Source organism: Ahaetulla prasina, chromosome 13 (genome assembly GCF_028640845.1).
Source record: "Ahaetulla prasina isolate Xishuangbanna chromosome 13, ASM2864084v1, whole genome shotgun sequence".
Lineage (NCBI taxonomy): Eukaryota > Metazoa > Chordata > Lepidosauria > Squamata > Colubridae > Ahaetulla > Ahaetulla prasina.
The window spans coordinates 24,647,501-24,665,782 of record NC_080551.1 but is presented as its reverse complement, the minus strand read 5'-3'; positions in this window follow the sequence as shown (position 1 = coordinate 24,665,782).

Sequence of the window (18,282 nt, the reverse complement as noted above, 5' to 3'; positions counted from 1 at the left end):
ATTCAAAGCCAGAAAAGAACATTTTGTACCGTGTGGATACACTAAATCCTTGAATTATAAAATCAATCCATTCCAGATGCTTCTATTACGGGTTTCCTGCCACTCGCGTCAGAGGAGGGGAGAAAAATGTTGACACCTCCTGGCTGAACCTCCCTGTGATTTTTGTGATTTCTCAGACAGCTTCTTATACCTGCCTATTTCTGCATATTATGGGATGGATACCTTTCTGGGAGAGGTGGCTTGTTCTGGGAATGTCCTGGCCTGGGATGAGAAAATATGCTTTTCTTTTTAAAGTATTTTGTCCATGCACAATAAATTCAAACTCTTCTCTGCAAAAGAAAGTCCGATCCTTCGATTTTGGTTCTGGAAAAAAAACATTTTCGATGTTGGGATGCCAACATAGAGTAGCTTATGCTAGTAGTGAAGTTTGAACTCTCTTGCTATTGAATTTATTATTCTTTCTGTGAGTTAAGAGGTATCTTTTTAATAAATATGCCTTTCTTTCTTTCTTTCTTTCTTCTTTCCTTTCTTTCTTTCCTTCTTTCTCTCCCTCCCTACCTCTCTCTTTTTCCTTCTTTCCTTCCTTCCCTCCTTCCAACTACCTGCCTGCCTGCCTTCCTGCCATCCTCCTTTCTCATCTCTCTCTCTCTTTCCGTCCTTCCGTCCCATCCTCTAATAACCCAACAGTCTTTTAAAAAGTACCCTCGTGGCCTTGCTCCATGTTAAATTTAGGGTACCCAGGCTCCCTTGGAAATTTTTTTTGGGGGGGAAATAACATCTATTTTGACTTGCCTGCAATCAGCCTGCAAATTAATGAAGCATAATATGAATTCTGGGCACATGGGGGCTGTGTGTCTCATTTTCTTGTTCATTAGATTGCTGCAATCATGCCAACTCCATGGCACTGCCTTTCGGATCCCGTCAAGTCTAAATGCAGAGCCTTCCAAGTAGATTTCCTCAACACTGTCAAACTAGTTACTAAGTCTGTACTACTATTAATCTTCTCATCGTTCCTATCACCCACCTCCTCCCACTTATGACTGTATGACTGTAACCTTGTTGCTTGTATATTGACTGTTTCCTAATATGATTTGATTGCTTATTTGTTCCCTATGACTATCATTAAGTGTTGTACCTTATGATTCTTGATGTATCTTGTCTTTTTATGTACACTGAGAGCATATGCACCAAAGACAAATTCCTTGTGTGTCCAGTCACACTTGGCCAATAAAGAATTCTGTTCTGTTCTGTTCTATTCTATTCCTAATTCATTCTATTCTATTCTATTCTATTCTATTCTATTCTATTCTATTCTATTCTATTCTATTCTATTCTATTCTATATGAAGTTCCTATGTGGCTTCATATATAGCCGCAGAGTGATAAAACATGTGCTCATAAAATATTTATCCTCCTGTTAAAATTTGAACTCAGTACTGAAATGTCTGTACCCATTCTGCATTTTTACCAGCTATATAATATAATGATTTAATCAGAAATCACCATGTTGGGGGGAAAAAGATCATGGAGAACCTGCAGAAAGGGGCAGTTAATTCAATGCTAAAATTGATTTTTTTTGCACACATCCAACCTATCAATCAGCAGCAAATTGGAAGCTCCAGCAGAAAAGTACCTTCTCTTGGACTTTGGTCAACTGCCATTCCTTGATTGATAATGCCCCTTCTGCCAACATGAGTGGAGCAAAATATGAATTAAGGATCTTTTTTTCCTTAGTTGCAGCTTTGAGAAGTTTTGGATAGTTGTTCTGCAGCATCTGTCTTAATGATCTCCTGGTTTTCATCCATCCAATGCTACTTTCTAGGTGTAGGTTTGATGGAACTCATTGGTGGAGCCATATCTACCATGTTGTTGTTGTTGTTGTTGTTGTTGTTGTTCAGTCGCTAACTCATAACATAACAACAGAGTTGGAAGGGACCTTGGAGGCCTTCTAGTCCAACCCCCTGCCCAGGCAGGAAACCCTACACCATCTCAGTCAGATGGTTATCCAACATTTTCTTAAAAATTTCCAGTGTTGGAGCATGAAGAGCAACTCATGTCCAGCTCTTCACAATTCCATGGACCATAGCATGCCAGGCTCCCCTGTCTTCCCCTGGCTCCTGGAGTTTGCTCAAATTCATGTTCATTGCGCTGATGACACTATCTAAACATCTTGTCCTCTGCTATTGCCTTCTCCTCTTGCCTTCCATTTTTCTCATCTCATTGGAGGGTCTTCTCCAATGGGTTCTCTCTTCTCATTTGGCGGCCAAGGTATCTGAGCTTCAGTTTCAACATCTGTCCTTCCAAAGGACAGTCAGGGTTGACTTCCCTTAGGATATCTACCATACCTTCCATTCTAATGGAGACCATCTGTGTAGCTTGCCCATAACCACTGACAGCAGCCAACTTGTAGCCATGGTTTTCTGGTTCTTAATGATTCCATCACTACCATTGCCTGAAAAACTGATTCTTCTTTCCAGGATCCAAGGATTATCCACTTAAAAAAAAAAAAGAAAAAGGGCAGATTTCCCAAGGGTTGTCTCGCTGTTTACTCCTTCACGTCTGTGAAATGGAGTTAATTAAAATGTTCGCTGGTTCTCGCTACTTCACTGCAGGGATGGAATTTACTATTTCTTTCTAGTTTGGCACAGGTGTGCATGAATATTCAAGGATGCTCCTGGGAAGAATGAAGAATGAAAACTTGTTTCTCAGGGAGGGAGCCAGGTAAAATTAGGCACTTATTCAACATGCCCTTCTAAGTTGTGTAAAGAAATCCTCCTTGGGCGGGAACTGAAGTCCAATGAATGGGCAACCCCCAAATTCTCTGCCTCCCAATTCTCAGCTGATGGGGAGGAAATGGGAATTTTGCAGTAACCTTCCCCTGCCACACTCACCAAACCACGCCCACCAAGCCATGCCACGCCCACCACACCATACCCACATAACCAGTAGTAAAAATTCTGACTGGCCCCGCCACCATCTATTCTCTGCCTCCCGAGTCCCAGCTGATCAGGAGGAAATGGGGATTTTGCAGTATCCTTCCCCTACCACGCCCACCAAGCCATGCCACGCCCACCACACCACACCCACATAACTGGTAGTAAAATTTTTTTGAAACCCACCACTGATCACAGGGAGTCTGCAATGGCCGTAAGTGTGAAAAACGGTCATTACTCACTTTTTTTGTGATTTTGTAACTTTGAACGGACACTACATGAAGTGTTGTAAGCGGAGAATTACCTTTAATGATCTTCCAATTTTGGGGTGTTGAGAGAACGTTGAGGAACGCGATAAGGCAGATTCGGAGTCAATGTTGTGTTTGTTTTCACTTAAATTGCAACAAAGATAGGTAAGCCTCGTAGAAATAACCTCGGTTGGAAATTATTTCCCAGAAAGATACGATTGTTTGGTGCGTTTGTGGTTTTTGGAGTCTTGCTTGCAATTAAGGTATACTTCCTTATTGTCTTCCCGGATTCCAAACGAGGTGAGCATTTACACCGAGCCCGATTCATTGCAATTCCAAAAGTGTTCTCCACTGTGCAGGGTTTTTATGTACAGTTTCTACCTCTTGAACTTGGCAATAAATGAACCAATGCACTTTGTAAAACCAGCTATCGAAGAGCTTGTGGGGAGGGCTGGAGTTTTATCGGCTGCTCCTGCTGGAATCTTTTGTGACAAAGAACAGATTGACCATAGGAAGTTTATGGAAGAAGGTTTATGTCCTTTCCCAGAATATCTCAGGATATTTCCCCCTCAACCCCCTTCATAAATATATTGAATCCAGATCACCTTTCTTACCAATTGGTGAATAGGGCTTTGCAATTATTATTATTTTTATAGCTCTGGATTTTGCAGGAATATCAGAAAACTCTTCTGGAGCACCAGAAGGGCTTCCTAGCATCTGCTCCCAACAAGGTCCAATCTAGCACAGGTAGACCTTCGTTTATGACCAAACTGGGACCAGAATCTCCATTGTTCAGCAAGGGGATTGTTAAGTGAATCGTACCCAGTTTTGCAACCTTTTTGCCACGGCTGTTCAGCAAACCAGTGCAGTAGTCAGATGGATCAGACCATTGTTAAGCAAACTCCAGCTTCCACCTATTGACTTGGCTTGGCCGGCTGAGAAGATTAACAGATTAACAGAGTTGGAAGGGACCTTGTAGGACTTCTAGGCCAAGCCCCACCCCCTGTCCAAGCAGGTGACCTTACACCAGGGGTATCATCAGGATTGTGATTGACCTGGGGGGGGGGCATGGCCAACTGGGTGGGCGTGACTAGCTTGATGCCACTCCCCAAACTGCTGGCATGTTTCCTCTTCGCATTGGGTAGACTGGGCCGAAGCCACACTGGCCTGATCTTTTCTCTTCATATTGGGTAGACCAGGATGGCCCAGCGGGCCGGATCCAACCACATCACAGGCTGGATCCCACCTGTGGGCCTTGAGTTTGACACCCCTGGCCTACACCATTTCTGACAGATGGTAGTCCAGTCTCTTCTTGAAAGCCTCCAGTGATGAAGCTCCCACAACTTTTGAAAGCAACTTCTGTTCCACAGGTTGATTGTTTTGTCAGAAAAATTCTCCTTATTTCTAGGTTGAATTTCTCCTTGATCAGTTTCCCTCCATTATTACTTGTCTGGGTGCTTTGCAAAATAGCTGGACCCCCTTTTCTCTGTGGCAGCCCCTCAAATATTGGAAGGATGCTATCATGTCTCCCCTGGTTCTTCTCTTCACTAGACTAGCCAGGCCCAGTTCCTGCAACCGTTCTTCATGTGATTGAGCCTCCAGTCCCCTAATCATTCTGGTTGCTCTTCTCTACACTCTTTCTAGAGTCTCAACACATGGTGATCTGGGATGTTGTGACTTTTGTAAAGACATGCTGGTTGCCAAGCGCCCGGATTCTGATCATGTCATCATGGAGAATGCTACAATCGTTGTAAGTGTGAGGACAAGTCATAAGTCACTTTTCCCATGCTGTTGTAGCATTAGCTTCTAAAGAAATGGTTGTAACTCAAAAACTACCAGTATTACTGTATTAGATCCAGGTAGGATCCAAAGGAATAACATAATCAGGACCCCCCCAGTCATTTTTGCTATCCCCAAGAATTTGTCAAAGTCCCTTCAAGAGTTGGTTTCATGCTTCATCGTCTTGGGCAGGGGTCTCCAAGCTTACCCAGACTTATGGACTTCAACTTCCTAGAATTCCCCAGACAGTATGATAAAAAGCATGACAAATCTGGGTGTCTTTAAGTATTAAATGTTGTTATTTTAGCATAGAGCATCGTCTTCTTCTTGGGCCTTACAGCATGGTTAAAATTCTTTGGCTCCTCAAGTTAATAATATGCTTGAATGTATAAAATCAGTTTCCCTTGCACCTGGATGAAACTGTCTATCTAGACCCGTTCCAGTCCGGTTTCCGACCCGGTTACAGCACGGAGACGGCTTTGGTCGCGTTGGTGGATGATCTCTGGAGGGCCAGGGATAGGGGTTGTTCCTCTGCCCTGGTCCTATTAGACCTCTCAGCGGCTTTCGATACCATCGACCATGGTATCCTGCTGCGCCGATTGGAGGGATTGGGAGTGGGAGGCACCGTTTATCGGTGGTTCTCCTCCTATCTCTCCGACCGGTCGCAGTCGGTGTTGACAGGGGGGCAGAGGCCGGCCCGGAGGCGCCTCACTTGTGGGGTGCCGCAGGGGTCGATTCTCTCGCCCCTTCTGTTTAACATCTACATGAAGCCGCTGGGTGAGATCATCAGTGGTTTCGGTGTGAAGTACCAGCTGTATGCGGATGACACCCAGCTGTACTTTTCTACACCGGACCACCCCAACGGTTATCAAGTGCTGTCCCGGTGTCTGGAGGCCGACGGGTCTGGATGGGGAGAAACAGGCTCAAGCTCAATCCTCCAAGACAGAGTGGCTGTGGATGCCGGCATCCCGCACAGTCAGCTAAATCGCGGCTGACCATCGGTGGCGAGTCACTGGCCCCGATGGAGAGGGTGCGCAACTTAGCCGTCCTCCTGGATGAACGGCTGTCTCAAGAAGATCATTTGACGGCCGTCTCCAGGAGAGCGTTCTACCAGGTTCGCCTGGTGCGCCAGTTGCGCCCCTTTCTGGACCGGGAGGCCCTATGCACGGTCACCACGCCTCGTGACGCCTCGCCTGGATTACTGCAACGCCTCTACATGGGGCTCCCTTGAAGGGCATCCGAGGCTACAGTTAGTCCAGAATGCGGCTGCGCTGGTGATAGATGGAGCCCTCGTGGCTCCCGTGATAACACCCATCCTGCGCAGGCTGCACTGGCTACCTGTGGCCTTCGGGTGCGCTTCAAGGTTTTGGTGACCACCTTTAAAGCGCCCATGGCATAGGGCCGGGTTATCTACGGGACCGCCTACTGCGACCAGATACCTCTCACCGACCCGTGCGCTCTCACAGGAGGGACTCCTCAGGGTGCCGTCAGCTAGGCAGTGTCGTCTGGCGCCCAGGAAGGGCCTTCTCTGTGGGGGCTCCCGCCCTCTGGAACGAGCTCCCCCCAGGACTCCGTCAACTTCCGGACCTTCGTACCTTCCGTCGCGAGCTCAAGACACATTTATTCATCTGTGCAGGACTGGCTTAGATTTTAAATTTTATAGGGGTTTTAAATTGATTTTAATATTTATATTTCTATTTTTAATGATAGGGCATTGGAATAAGTTTTTTAAAGATTATTTTAATTTTGTGTATCGATGTTTTATATGCCTGTGAACCGCCCTGAGTCCTTTGGGAGATAGGGCGGTATATAAATTTAAATAATAAATAAATAAAATAAATAAAAAGATATGCAGGTGAGCAGAGTTGGAGATTCATCTCTTGCATACTAGTTGGAATTATTGATCCTTTGTTGGTTCTATCGGTATGATTAATCCTGCAGTAGCAGCCATTGATAATTGTCTAAAGGCGGAAAAAAGGCATAGGGTGGTTGGTATTTTATTAGCATTATGGCAAATTACTCTCCAACATCTGAGCAATATGTGTGTAGTGCTGCTATTGAATCATAAAGGTTTTTCTGTAGATTTTCTTTTTTATTAAAGAATATATCATGTGAAAAGATTTGCATGAACATTATGTAAAAGCTGCTGTGGCCATAAATACATCCGGTGCTTGTAAAATGACTAATTCCGATTATAACAAGATCAAGGCTGTTGGCCACGAAACAGCACATTCAGCCTCTCCTTAGCTCACAGGTTCTAAAACAGGAATGTGGGGATTTTTCTGAGCTGGGGAAGAGGGAGCAGTCTTGGTCTTTCAATGGCCACTTTCCAAAAAGTGCCAAAGGTGCTTTTTCAAAAGGCAACTGGATTTTGTTTTTCTATGAAGAGGTTTCGCTTCTCATCCAAGAAGCTTCTTCAGTTCTGAGAACTGAATTGAATCCGTCCTGAGAACTAAAGAAATTTCTTAGTTGAGAAGCAAAATCTCTTTGAGGAAAAACAAAGTCCAGTTGCCTTTTGAGAAATCACCTTTGGGACAACCCTGATCTGGATGGCTGAGGATCTCCATAGACATTCTCCAAAAAGTCATTGAGAATCAGGCAGCGCCCACTCAATTGAATAATAATAGTAGGAGTAGAGCTGAGCAGAGAGAAGATTTCATTTTACTAACCCTCGAATATATTTAGCGTCTAGTATATGGAATGCAAGTACTTTCCAGGTGTGTATTTAATCATTTCACCTATCCATCGTGTTAAGAATGAGCGTCTCCAGTGTCCAGTTCTAGCTGGTGCGCTGCTCAGATGATATTAATTCATTCGAACATGTTATATGGCTGCCCAACTCATTAAAAGCTATGCCAGCTGGGAAATTCTGGGAGTTGAAGTCCACCCATCTTAAAGGGGCCAAGTTGAGAAACTCTGAACGAGACAAGCTTTGGACATGCAGCACCTTGGACAGCTCCGATAAGCAATCACCCTCAAGTAAACATAGCTGCTGAGTGACACATGATAAGGTCTAAAGTCCAAATTACTCTTCCTAACTTCCCTTTTTTACTTTCCACATAGGGTTGGTTGTTTTGTTTTGTTTTTTGTCTTAGTGATTAGTCTTCCTCCTGTGCTGCTGGATGAATATGGTGGAGTTTGGATTTTCAGCAAAAGGCGAGCCTGTTTTTACGTGGCATTTTGAACAATGCTGCCTTCTTACAAGATGGACAAGGGGCCGGAATAGCTCAGGCTGGTAAAGCCTGTTATTAAGAACACAGAGCCTGCAATTACTGCAGGTTCAAGCCCGGCCCAAGGTTGACTCAGCCTTCCATCCTTTATAAGGTAGGTAAAATGAGGACCCAGATTGTTGGGGGGGCAATAAGTTGACTTTGTATATAAATATACAAATAGAATGAGACTATTGCCTTATACACTGTAAGCTGCCCTGAGTCTTCGGAGAAGGGCGGGGTATAAATGTAAACAACAAAAAAAAGGATTGGTTTTAATAAAGGAGGATATTTGTAGCTCCGACTTCCAATGGAAGGGTCCTTGGTGCTCCCCGAGCTTCCTTGCTTTCTTGCAGACTTTCTTGCATTACCCAACAAGGCAACATCATCAGTGCTAGAAGGGAGAAGGATTTGTGGAGAGGAGGAGGAGGAGGACTGTGGGGGCTTGGCTGTTTTCTTGCAGATATTTCATTGCCCAAACTAGGTAACATCCTCAGTGCTAGCAAGGAGTGGGGTTTGTTCTCAGTTTATATTCTACTGGCTTGGCCCATCAGTGTTGGTGGAAGAGATCTTGGAGATTCTTTGGTTGGGTTGTTTACCATTAGCTTGTTTGGCAGTTCCTTGATTAGGGTATTTACTTCTTGATTGCTGGTGTGATGTTCATTTTGGAGTTAATCTATGCTCATCTGGGTGCTGATTGCTACTGAGGAGGTGTTTTGGTCTTTTTTGTTCCTTTTTTGGCTTGCTGATTGTCTCTTTTGCAAAGGATGTAAACATTGTTTGTGTCTATGTGTCTATTGATGGCTAATTTGTCAAAGTGCCAGGCTTCTAGAAATCTCCTAGAATTGCTTTTGTTTCAAATAACTGAGTCCTCCTGTTTGAATTTTCCAGGAAACTTCGGTCTGTCATATAACCTGTGTGCAGCTGTGTTGGGGTTTAGCTCTTGTTTCAGGCGAGTTGCTCCAACTGTTGCAATATGTAGGCAGTTTTCAAACGCCTCTTTTATGATGCTTTCTACAAATGATGGATTTCCCACTGAAGTCTGCACTTAAGAGGAGCTGCTTCAGCACCTCCAAGTCTATAATCACCATTGTCTGGTTTTTGATATGCTGTACTTTTTCAAATATTTTTTTTGCCTTTTTCCTTTAAATCGGTGCTCAAAAACTGATGCAGACAAACATTTTTTATGCAATTCAGCCTTTCAGCTTAATTGCTAATGCTCAATGTGCCCAGTTTCTGCTACAGGAGAGCAACAAACATATATTATTGTGACAACTTGCACATTAATAATAATATCACCATTCTGGAATGAACAGTAGAATGTCAATATAATTTTTAGAATATGCGATCTTCAGGGGAATTGGCAGAGGACAAGCAAAATGAATATTTTGTTTCAATATGGGCATTTAAAATTCAGGAAACGAACAGATTGCTGGGCTTGTCTAAGTTCACCAATTATAAGGTTATTAGTCAAAGTATTTTAATGCAGTTTTTCAGCCTAACCCCTGGCAGTTACTTCACAAAATGGAATTAAATACAACCATGTCACAATAAAAATTAAAACAAGGACCTTAACACAAAAATAAGTTAACACCTTTACTTATGTATTGAGAACCTTAAAGGTCCAGCCAAATAACATTTTTGCCACCCAACTATTTGGTTTTCTCTTGGAAGGAAATTTTGCAACAGACATGCTAAGCGAGAAGGAACATTATTTCAATGCTTCATGCCTCGTTTCATATTGGAACAAATAATAAGGCTTTTGAAAATTATTTTAAGGTACTGGCGGATATGTTTGGAGAAAGTCAATGGAGCACAATCGTTTGATCTAGGAAATGTCTAGAAAAATCAACCGCTTAATGAAATGCAGATATTCCTACAAGCTTCCCATGACTACCTCGCTGCTAATCAAATATAAGGATGACATTTTTGTTTCATGTGATAGAATTTATTCTGCTTCACTGGAATGTCTATACCTGTTTAATCAGGTCCTGCCCTAAACCTTTTGACGGAGTGGATGTTAAATCTAAATTAGCATATAAATAAATAACCAATCCTCCCTCCCTATCAACATTTTCACCTGAGTATTTTATTCCTATGTACAAGTTGTGTGCAAGAACGAAAACTGAAAAGGTCACCGTCAAAGCTCGTTACTGGCAAAAGAATGAAAAGCCACCACTTGAATTGTTCACGGCAAATGTCAGAGACAACAGGAAACGCTTAAAAGTTTCACAATTTGGGGAAGTCATCCTTTTGCAAGAAAGTTGCATGCTCTTACCTTCTCAATGAGCTGGTGAGATGTAGAAGCATCATAGAAGGTAGAGAAACCTTTGACCCAGGGGTGAAATGTAAAATTTGTTACTACCGGTTCTGAGGGTATGGCTTGGTGGGGGGGTAATGTGACTGGGTGGGTGTGGCCAACTTTTTTTTTTTACTTTTAAAAGCATTTTTTCGGCCGAAGAGGTTGTAGAAAAAATGCTTTTAAAAGGCTCCTCTGGCAATCCCAGCTGAGTTGCCTGATCGTCAGAGGGTTTTCTTTTCTTTTAAAAGCATTTTTTTTGCCTATAAAGGAAAAAAACAAGCCTCTGATGATCAGGCAACTCAGCTGGGATCACCAGAGGAACCTTTTAAAAGCATTTTAACATAACATAACATAATATCAGAGTTGGAAGGGACTTTGGAGGTCTTCTAGTCCAACCCCCTGCCCAGGCAGGAAACCCTGCACCATTTCAGACAAATGGCTATTTTTTCTCTACAACCTCTTTAGCCGAAGAAAAAATGCTTTTAAAAGTAAAAAAAACAACCCTCTGATGATCACGCAGCTCAGCTGGGCATGGGGGTGGGGTAGGGATTTTTGCTACCAGTTCTCCAAACCACCCACCACCATCGCTACTGGATCGGGCAATCCGGTCCAAACTGGGAGCATTTCACCCCTGCTTTGACCAGCAGTAGAGACTAAGTAGAGAGCTGACTTCATTTGCAAGTGATCTTACACTATTCGGAGGGATGGTCCAGAAGGATCCCTTGGAACTGGCTGAGTCATGAACCAAATAGCAACTGCAGCCAGATGACAAGACAGCTGATCAAAAGATGGCAAATTGAATTCATTCTCCCATATTTTTCAGCAAGAAGAAGAAACTGATTGCTCTTTATGTATGGGAGGAAACCAAATTTTTGGAGGAATTGTTGCAATAGAGTAGAGTAGAGTAAGTACTTTATTTGGCCAAGTGTGATTATAGTGAATTTCTAGTACCACTTTACAAGCCGGGGTTAGAGTGCAGTACTGCAGGCTACTTCTGCTGATCACCGGCTTGCAGCAGTTTGGCAGATTGAATCTCACCAGGCTCAAGGTTGATTCAGCCTTCCATCCTTTTCTTTTTAAAAAAAAACCACTTTTTTTTTGCCTTTAAAGGAAAAAAAAAAAGCCTCTGATGATCAAGCAACTCAGCTGGGATCACCAGAGGAGCCTTTTAAAAGCATTTTCTCTACAACCTCTTCAGCTGAAGAAAAAATGCTTTTAAAAGTTAAAAAAAAAAACCTCTGATGTTCATGCAGCTCAGCTGGCATGGGGGCGGGTAGGGATTTTTGCTACCAGTTCTCTAAACCACCCACCGCCATTGCTACCGGATCGGGCAATCCAGAGGTGGGTAAAATGAGGACCCAGATGGTTGGGAGGCAATAGGCTGACTCTGTAAACTGCTTAGAGTGGGCTGTAAAGCCGTATGTAAGTTTAAGTGCTATTGCTATTGCTATTGCTATTGCTATTGCTATTGCTATTGCTATTGCTATTACAAAGCCTTAGTAAGATCACACTTTGAATGCTGCATCCAGTTCTGGTCACCACAATATAAAAAAGATGCTGAGATTCTGGAAAGAGTGCAGAGCAACAAGAATGAAATGGGGGACGGAGGCTAAAACATATGAAGAATGGTTACAGGAACTGCATATGCCTAATCTAATGGAAAGAATGAGTAGGGGAGACATGATAGCAGCATTCCAATATTTGAGATGCTCCTACAAAAATGAGGGAGTCTTTTGGTCCTTTCCAAAGCACCAAAAGGCAGGACAAGAAACAAAAGATGGCAACTAAACAAGGAGAGAACCAGCCTACGGAATAAGGAGAAATTTCCTAATGGTGAGAGCAATCGACCAGTGGAACGGCTTGCCTTCAGAAGTTGTGAGTGCCCCATCACTTTCAAAAAGAAACCGGACATTTGTCTAAAGTGGTACAGGGTCTCTTGCTTGAGCAGAGGGCTGGACTAGAAGATCTCCAAAGTCCCTTCCAACTCTGCTATCAATCTGTGTTCTATGATTAGACACACAAAGAATTTGTCTCTGGTGCAGAAGCTCTCAGTGTACATGCAAAACAGCAGAGTAATAATCTTAATATACCGATAAGAGAGGATAGTAGAGAAGATGAGAAGGACAATACTACAGCTGTACAACATGAGTACAGGTAGAAACATAGAAAGAATGTGTGCTAATTGGAGCAACCTTGAAATGCTTGGTTGTCAGTACACTGTATCAAAACCTCTATGGCAACACAACAGATACGTTTCTATCATTCTTTCTTGAAGACAGCAACAGCAGAAGGGTGAAGAAACAACTTGAGGTTTGCTAATTATGACTGACTATGCTTACCTCATTTATTGCATGTGCATGACTACCATTTTTTCTTCCTTTTCCTGAAGTGTATACATATGAGTTCATCCTTTTGTCGGTAGGAGTCCCTCCCTGTTCTGTCCCCACCTCAGTCTGGGAGACACGTGAACTGACTCAATTAGCCAGCAATTTAGTCCACGGCAGCTATCGGCTCTGGCAGCAAACCAGCGATCGTCTGCCAAGGTTTTCTTTATCTTCCCTGATGCCGGCGTCAGAGCAACCAGGAAGTCAGGAACAAACAGCAATCCAGGCCAAATGCTCAGTCAAATAGTTCAACTCAAGTTTTCTCCAGTCAGTTTGTTTTGTCCGTCACAAAGTAGTAGAGCAGCCCTCCTGCTTTTATACCCTGTGGGGTGTGGCTCTGTGACCCAGCACTCTCTAGGCCTGCCCCACCCCTTCCTCTCTTGTCTACAAAACCTGGGATCTAACCAGGACTGATTGTCCACAACTGGGTCTGGAAGCGGTGCCTGGGCGGGGGGGAGATACAGGAGACAGAGGCCTCGTCACCTCCTCCACCTGGCCTGCCTCTGGCTCCTGGACCTGAGCCAGAGAGGCCGGCCCTGCGGAGGGGACCACTGACGGCCCTTCCCCCTCAATCTCTAAGTCACTTTCTGTGGTTGGCCAGGCCCTGGGGATGCGGGGGCTGGAGCCACAACACTCCCATTGTTTTCTGGAGGGAATTCCTCCAATGAGCACCGATTAACTAAATACAGCAGGAAGCCTTGATTATTGGTTTTTAAGACCGGCATTTGATTCCACATCGATTTAATTTTTGTTGGAAGTGTAACCTAGCTTAGCAAGACCAATTTTCCCTTGTCTTGAATGTCATGTCTGAAAATTGATTTCATTCGAGGAGTGAATTATAGGGAGCAGTCATCCCGGTCTCTCAAACTGTCAGTTGGGCTGTCAAGTGATAGCTTTATCACCATCCTAGAAATGGATGCTGCACTGAATGAGAGGCCTGAGAGGTTGCCGTATTTCTGATGCAAACTGTTCCACCTTTGCGGCGACTTAAGAACTATCGGAGCAGAAAATAGAACTGCATCCGGCTGATTGTATGAATGCAACATCTGGTACCAATAGATACCAGAACGCAAGAGAGATAAAAGGTGAAATCCCCCTTGAGTCAGTTTGACTTCGGGAGACTTCGCGGTCCTCTTCGTGCATTTTTCTTGGCAGTCGCTGGCAGTTTCTTGGCAACCACCGCCTGATATTTTCAGAAAAAAATCACAGCTAGTTGAAAACCTTTCAGAGGTGAAAGCAAGTCAAGTGAACGTGCAGCATTTATGGATGCCAATCTCCTGTAGGAGGGAACTCTCAAAGGAGAGCGATGAAATTATGGTTTTTGCTGGGTTCTTATTAAACGTATCTGCTGCTGGACTCCCAGTTATGGGTGGATCCTCTCCAGCTGCTGAGCGGTTGTGAGAAAACAGCCGCTTCACAATAAATAGGTGCAGAGAGAAAGTGGAGAGCTACTTTAACTTCAGATGAAGAAAGTTAGAAGAAGTGGCTAAACTGACGGCTTTGATTAAAGAAAAGAAGACAATTCTGGTTTTCTATTCGGAAACCATTTAAGGACTATGTCCTTGAGGTGGAAAAATATGAAACGAAGAGTCCTGGTGGGGCAGTGGTTAGAATGCAGTTTTGCAAGCTAATTCTGCCCACTGCCAGGAGTTCGATCTTAACTGGTTTAAGGTTGACCCATCCTTCCATCCTTCTGAGGTTGGTAAATTGAGAATTCAGATTGTTGGGGGCAATAGGCTGACTCGGTAAACCCCTTAGAGCGGGCTGTAAAGCACTATGAAGTGATATATAAGTCTATGGCTGTTACTATTTTCCTTCCTTCCTTCCTCCCTCCCTCCCTCCAATCTTTCCTTTCCTTTCCTTTCCTTTCCTTTCCTTTCCTTTCCTTTCCTTTCCTTTCCTTTCTTTCCTTCCTTCCTTCCTTCCTTCCTTCTTTCCTTCCTTCCGTGGTGGTGCAATGGTTAGAATGCAGCATTGCAGGCTGACTCTGCCCGCTGTCAGCTGTTCAGTCCTGACCACCTCAAGGTTAACTGAGCTTTCCATCCTTCCGAGGTGGGTAAAAGGAGGACCTGGATTGTTGAGGGCAAGATGCTGACTCTGTAAACTGCTTAGAGAGGACTGTAAAGGACTGTGAAGTGGTATATAAGCCTAAACGCCATTGCTAAACTTTGGTTTTGGTTTTGCTGATTAAATAGTTTTGTTGTTGCATAAGTGGCTAGTATACATTACAATATAAAAGTAAAAAGCTGCGCTTTTATGTTACTACTTATTCTACTGCACCAAAAGGAGTCAGAAACCAGTGCTTTTCTTTTTCTTCTCTCCTTCATCCTACCTTCTCTCTCTTCCCCCTTTCCTCCCTTATTTTCCCCTTATTTCATTTTCTTTTTTGTACTGCTGTATTTTCTATTTTGATAAACTAATAAAATAGTTGAAAACTTCAACTTCACATGAAGGACGCGTCATTTTTATTTTTTTCTACTCTATGTCATTTCAAGATGCAGAACATCCATCTTTGTACAAATCACAGTTCCCCTCCCTCCCCTCTACATAGAATAATGTTATTTTTGCTGGGACTTTGAGAACAAATTCTTTGAGAAAAAGATGGAGAGGCTTAGAAAAAAGAGGTGGCAAAAGGAATGTAATAACTATCTGCAAATATTTGAAGGGCTGTCAGGTAGCATGACAGCAAGGCTCCAACTAAACACTTTATATTCCAAGAAATGAAATTTTGCCTGCACTTTGTTGATACTACAAGGTTAGCTATTCAAAAAAGAAGAGACTGATTTGAAAGACAATGAAGTCTTTCTTAGTAGAAAGTATGTTAACCAAAAGATGGTTGGCAACTTTATAAAACCATGTTGACGGCATTAATGGCTGGCCAAGTCAAATACCTTGTGACTGGACTATCAAATCTGGCCTACAAAATTCCAGATAGCAGAAAAGAAATTTAGAAAATGCTGGTTCTTGGATGCCATCCAATGATTGTCCAATATTTTTTTTTGTAATCGAATTCTGAAGTTCTAACCTTTGTAGTCTTTCTCTAGTTGTATGATTCTGTTGTACAACTATACAAACTGTCTCCACTAAAACCTCAAATTGATCATCAGAATCACATAGTCAATAGGAGAAGAAAGGAGGTGTGGTTAATCAGGCCAAGGGCCCATGTAGAACTGGATCTGGAATAGTATGTGAAGGCTGGTAGGATTCCATGACACTCAGTAGCCAACTTGTTGCCTTCATGAATGAGTACCCTGTTTGTTTTGACATCAGGATGAGGAGGCAGCTGTGATTTACAGGAAATTATAGGGTTAAAGGGGAGTATGGTACACCGCGGTGTGGTGGCCTAGAAATGAAGGTGCTTACCTCTCACTCAGAAAGTTGAGAGTTCAATCCTAGGCAGTGACAGATATTTCTCTATGAGGGCGCAAAGAGAAAATATCTGCTGCAAACTCCACATAGGCATCAGGAAGGGATTCTGGCCAGTAAATGCTCAGCTCCATTCAGTGGCCCTGACTTCAACCCGAAAAAAGGGGATTACGGGGTGGTAAAAAGAAAAAAAATTGAAGCAAAAAATCTTGGATGTGTCCCCCTCTTCTGGTCACTCTTTCAACCAGGTGGACTGTAATCGACAGAGAGCTATTGCTGAATAGGCTTTGTTTCAATCCTTTCAAATTTATTCTGACTCCTTCTCGGATGCTGCATAACCCAAAATTTGTACCCAATTTTGTGCTGAAAATATAGGATGAATTGAAAGTGGATTCTGCTTTGTCAACCTCCTGAGCTGATTCTCTGTCATATTCCAGACTCTTATTAAAGTGAAAGTATTATGCAAATTCTCTAATTTTTTATATGTAAATTTATGATGGAACTGACAGAGAGCGAATCAAAGATTGCACATGCATTTGGCCAAAAATGCAAATCGGAGAGAGGAAGGGAGGGAGGGAGAAATCAAATTGGAAAGATCTTGACATTGAGAATTTCCTTGTTGTTTTTAATTAAGATTTAAGGGCAATTCCCTCATCTTAACAACTCAGTAGACATGAGATACAAATGGGAAATATAAGTTTAATCTGAGTCGCAGTGTATCATTATAATCATCCGGTGCCCATAAAACGCTGAATTCTTAAAAACGAGTACATTTATTCATCTCTTCCCTTATAAAGTTGTCAAAACTGTTTTCATATAATGGCAGCCAAGGCTTCTAAATTTCTTGATCAGAAGCAAGCTGGACGTGATGTATTAACAGATTAAGGAGTAAAGCCCATTCGGGTGATGGAGCAACCTGGCAAAACTTGTTGAGAGAAAATAGAATTTAGCCACCCCAACTGCAGGTGGCCATAACGAGTGACATTTTTATTAACCCATTTTGTGACCATGCCTGCAAAGGGTAACTTCTCCAGCTGTGCTGGCAGATTTGTCATCTCCATGCTGGCCCACGACCAACGTAGTGAACCATAAGCCATGAGTTACAGATGGCGGTGGGCGAGTTGATGCAACACAACAAAACAAATTCATGTAAACCCTGTGATGAATAGAATAGAATAGAATTTTATTGGCCAAGTGTGATTGGACACACAAGGAATTTGTCTTGGTGCATATGCTCTCAGTGTACATAAAAGAAAAGATACCTTCATCAAGGTACAACATTTACAACACAATTGATGGTCATTATATCAATATAAATCATAAGGATTGCCAGCAACAAGTTATAGTCATACAGTCATAAGTGGAAAGAGATTGGTGGTGGGAACTATGAAACGATTAATAGTAGTGCAGATTCAGTAAATAGTCTGACAGTGTTGAGGGAATTATTTGTTTAGCAGAGTGATGTTCTTGTGTCTAGTTGTTCTGGTGTGCAGTGCTCTATAGCATCGTTTTGAGGGTAGGAGTTGAAACAGTTTATGTCCAGGATGCGAGTGATCTGCAAATATTTTCACGGCCCTCTTCTTGATTCGTGCAGTATACAGGTCCTCAATGGAAGGCAGGTTGGTAGCAATTATTTTTCCTGCAGTTCTAATTATCCTCTGAAGTCTGTGTTTTTCTTGTTGGGTTGCAGAACCGAACCAGACAGTTATAGAGGTGCAAATGACAGACTCAATAATTCCTCTGTATTATTGATGGTGACGTATGATCGATTCAGCTAATCGGTCATCTTTGTTGACCTTCCAGACGGTATGTCAACGTTCCAGGAAAAAAACCCCACTCCAAATAAAAACTCTGAAGCAAGCATCTTTCAAAATTCTATTTACTAGGATAGATAAACTGGCACATCTGGGAAAACCTGTATCTGAGAGGTCCAGGTTTTCCCTCAATAAATCAAAAAAACCCAAAACCACCCCCTGAGTCCTCAGTCGATCACATGCTCTGATCACCATCCATCCCATCTCGAGACAGCACTCCAACCACTCCTTCTCCAGATGCAGGATCG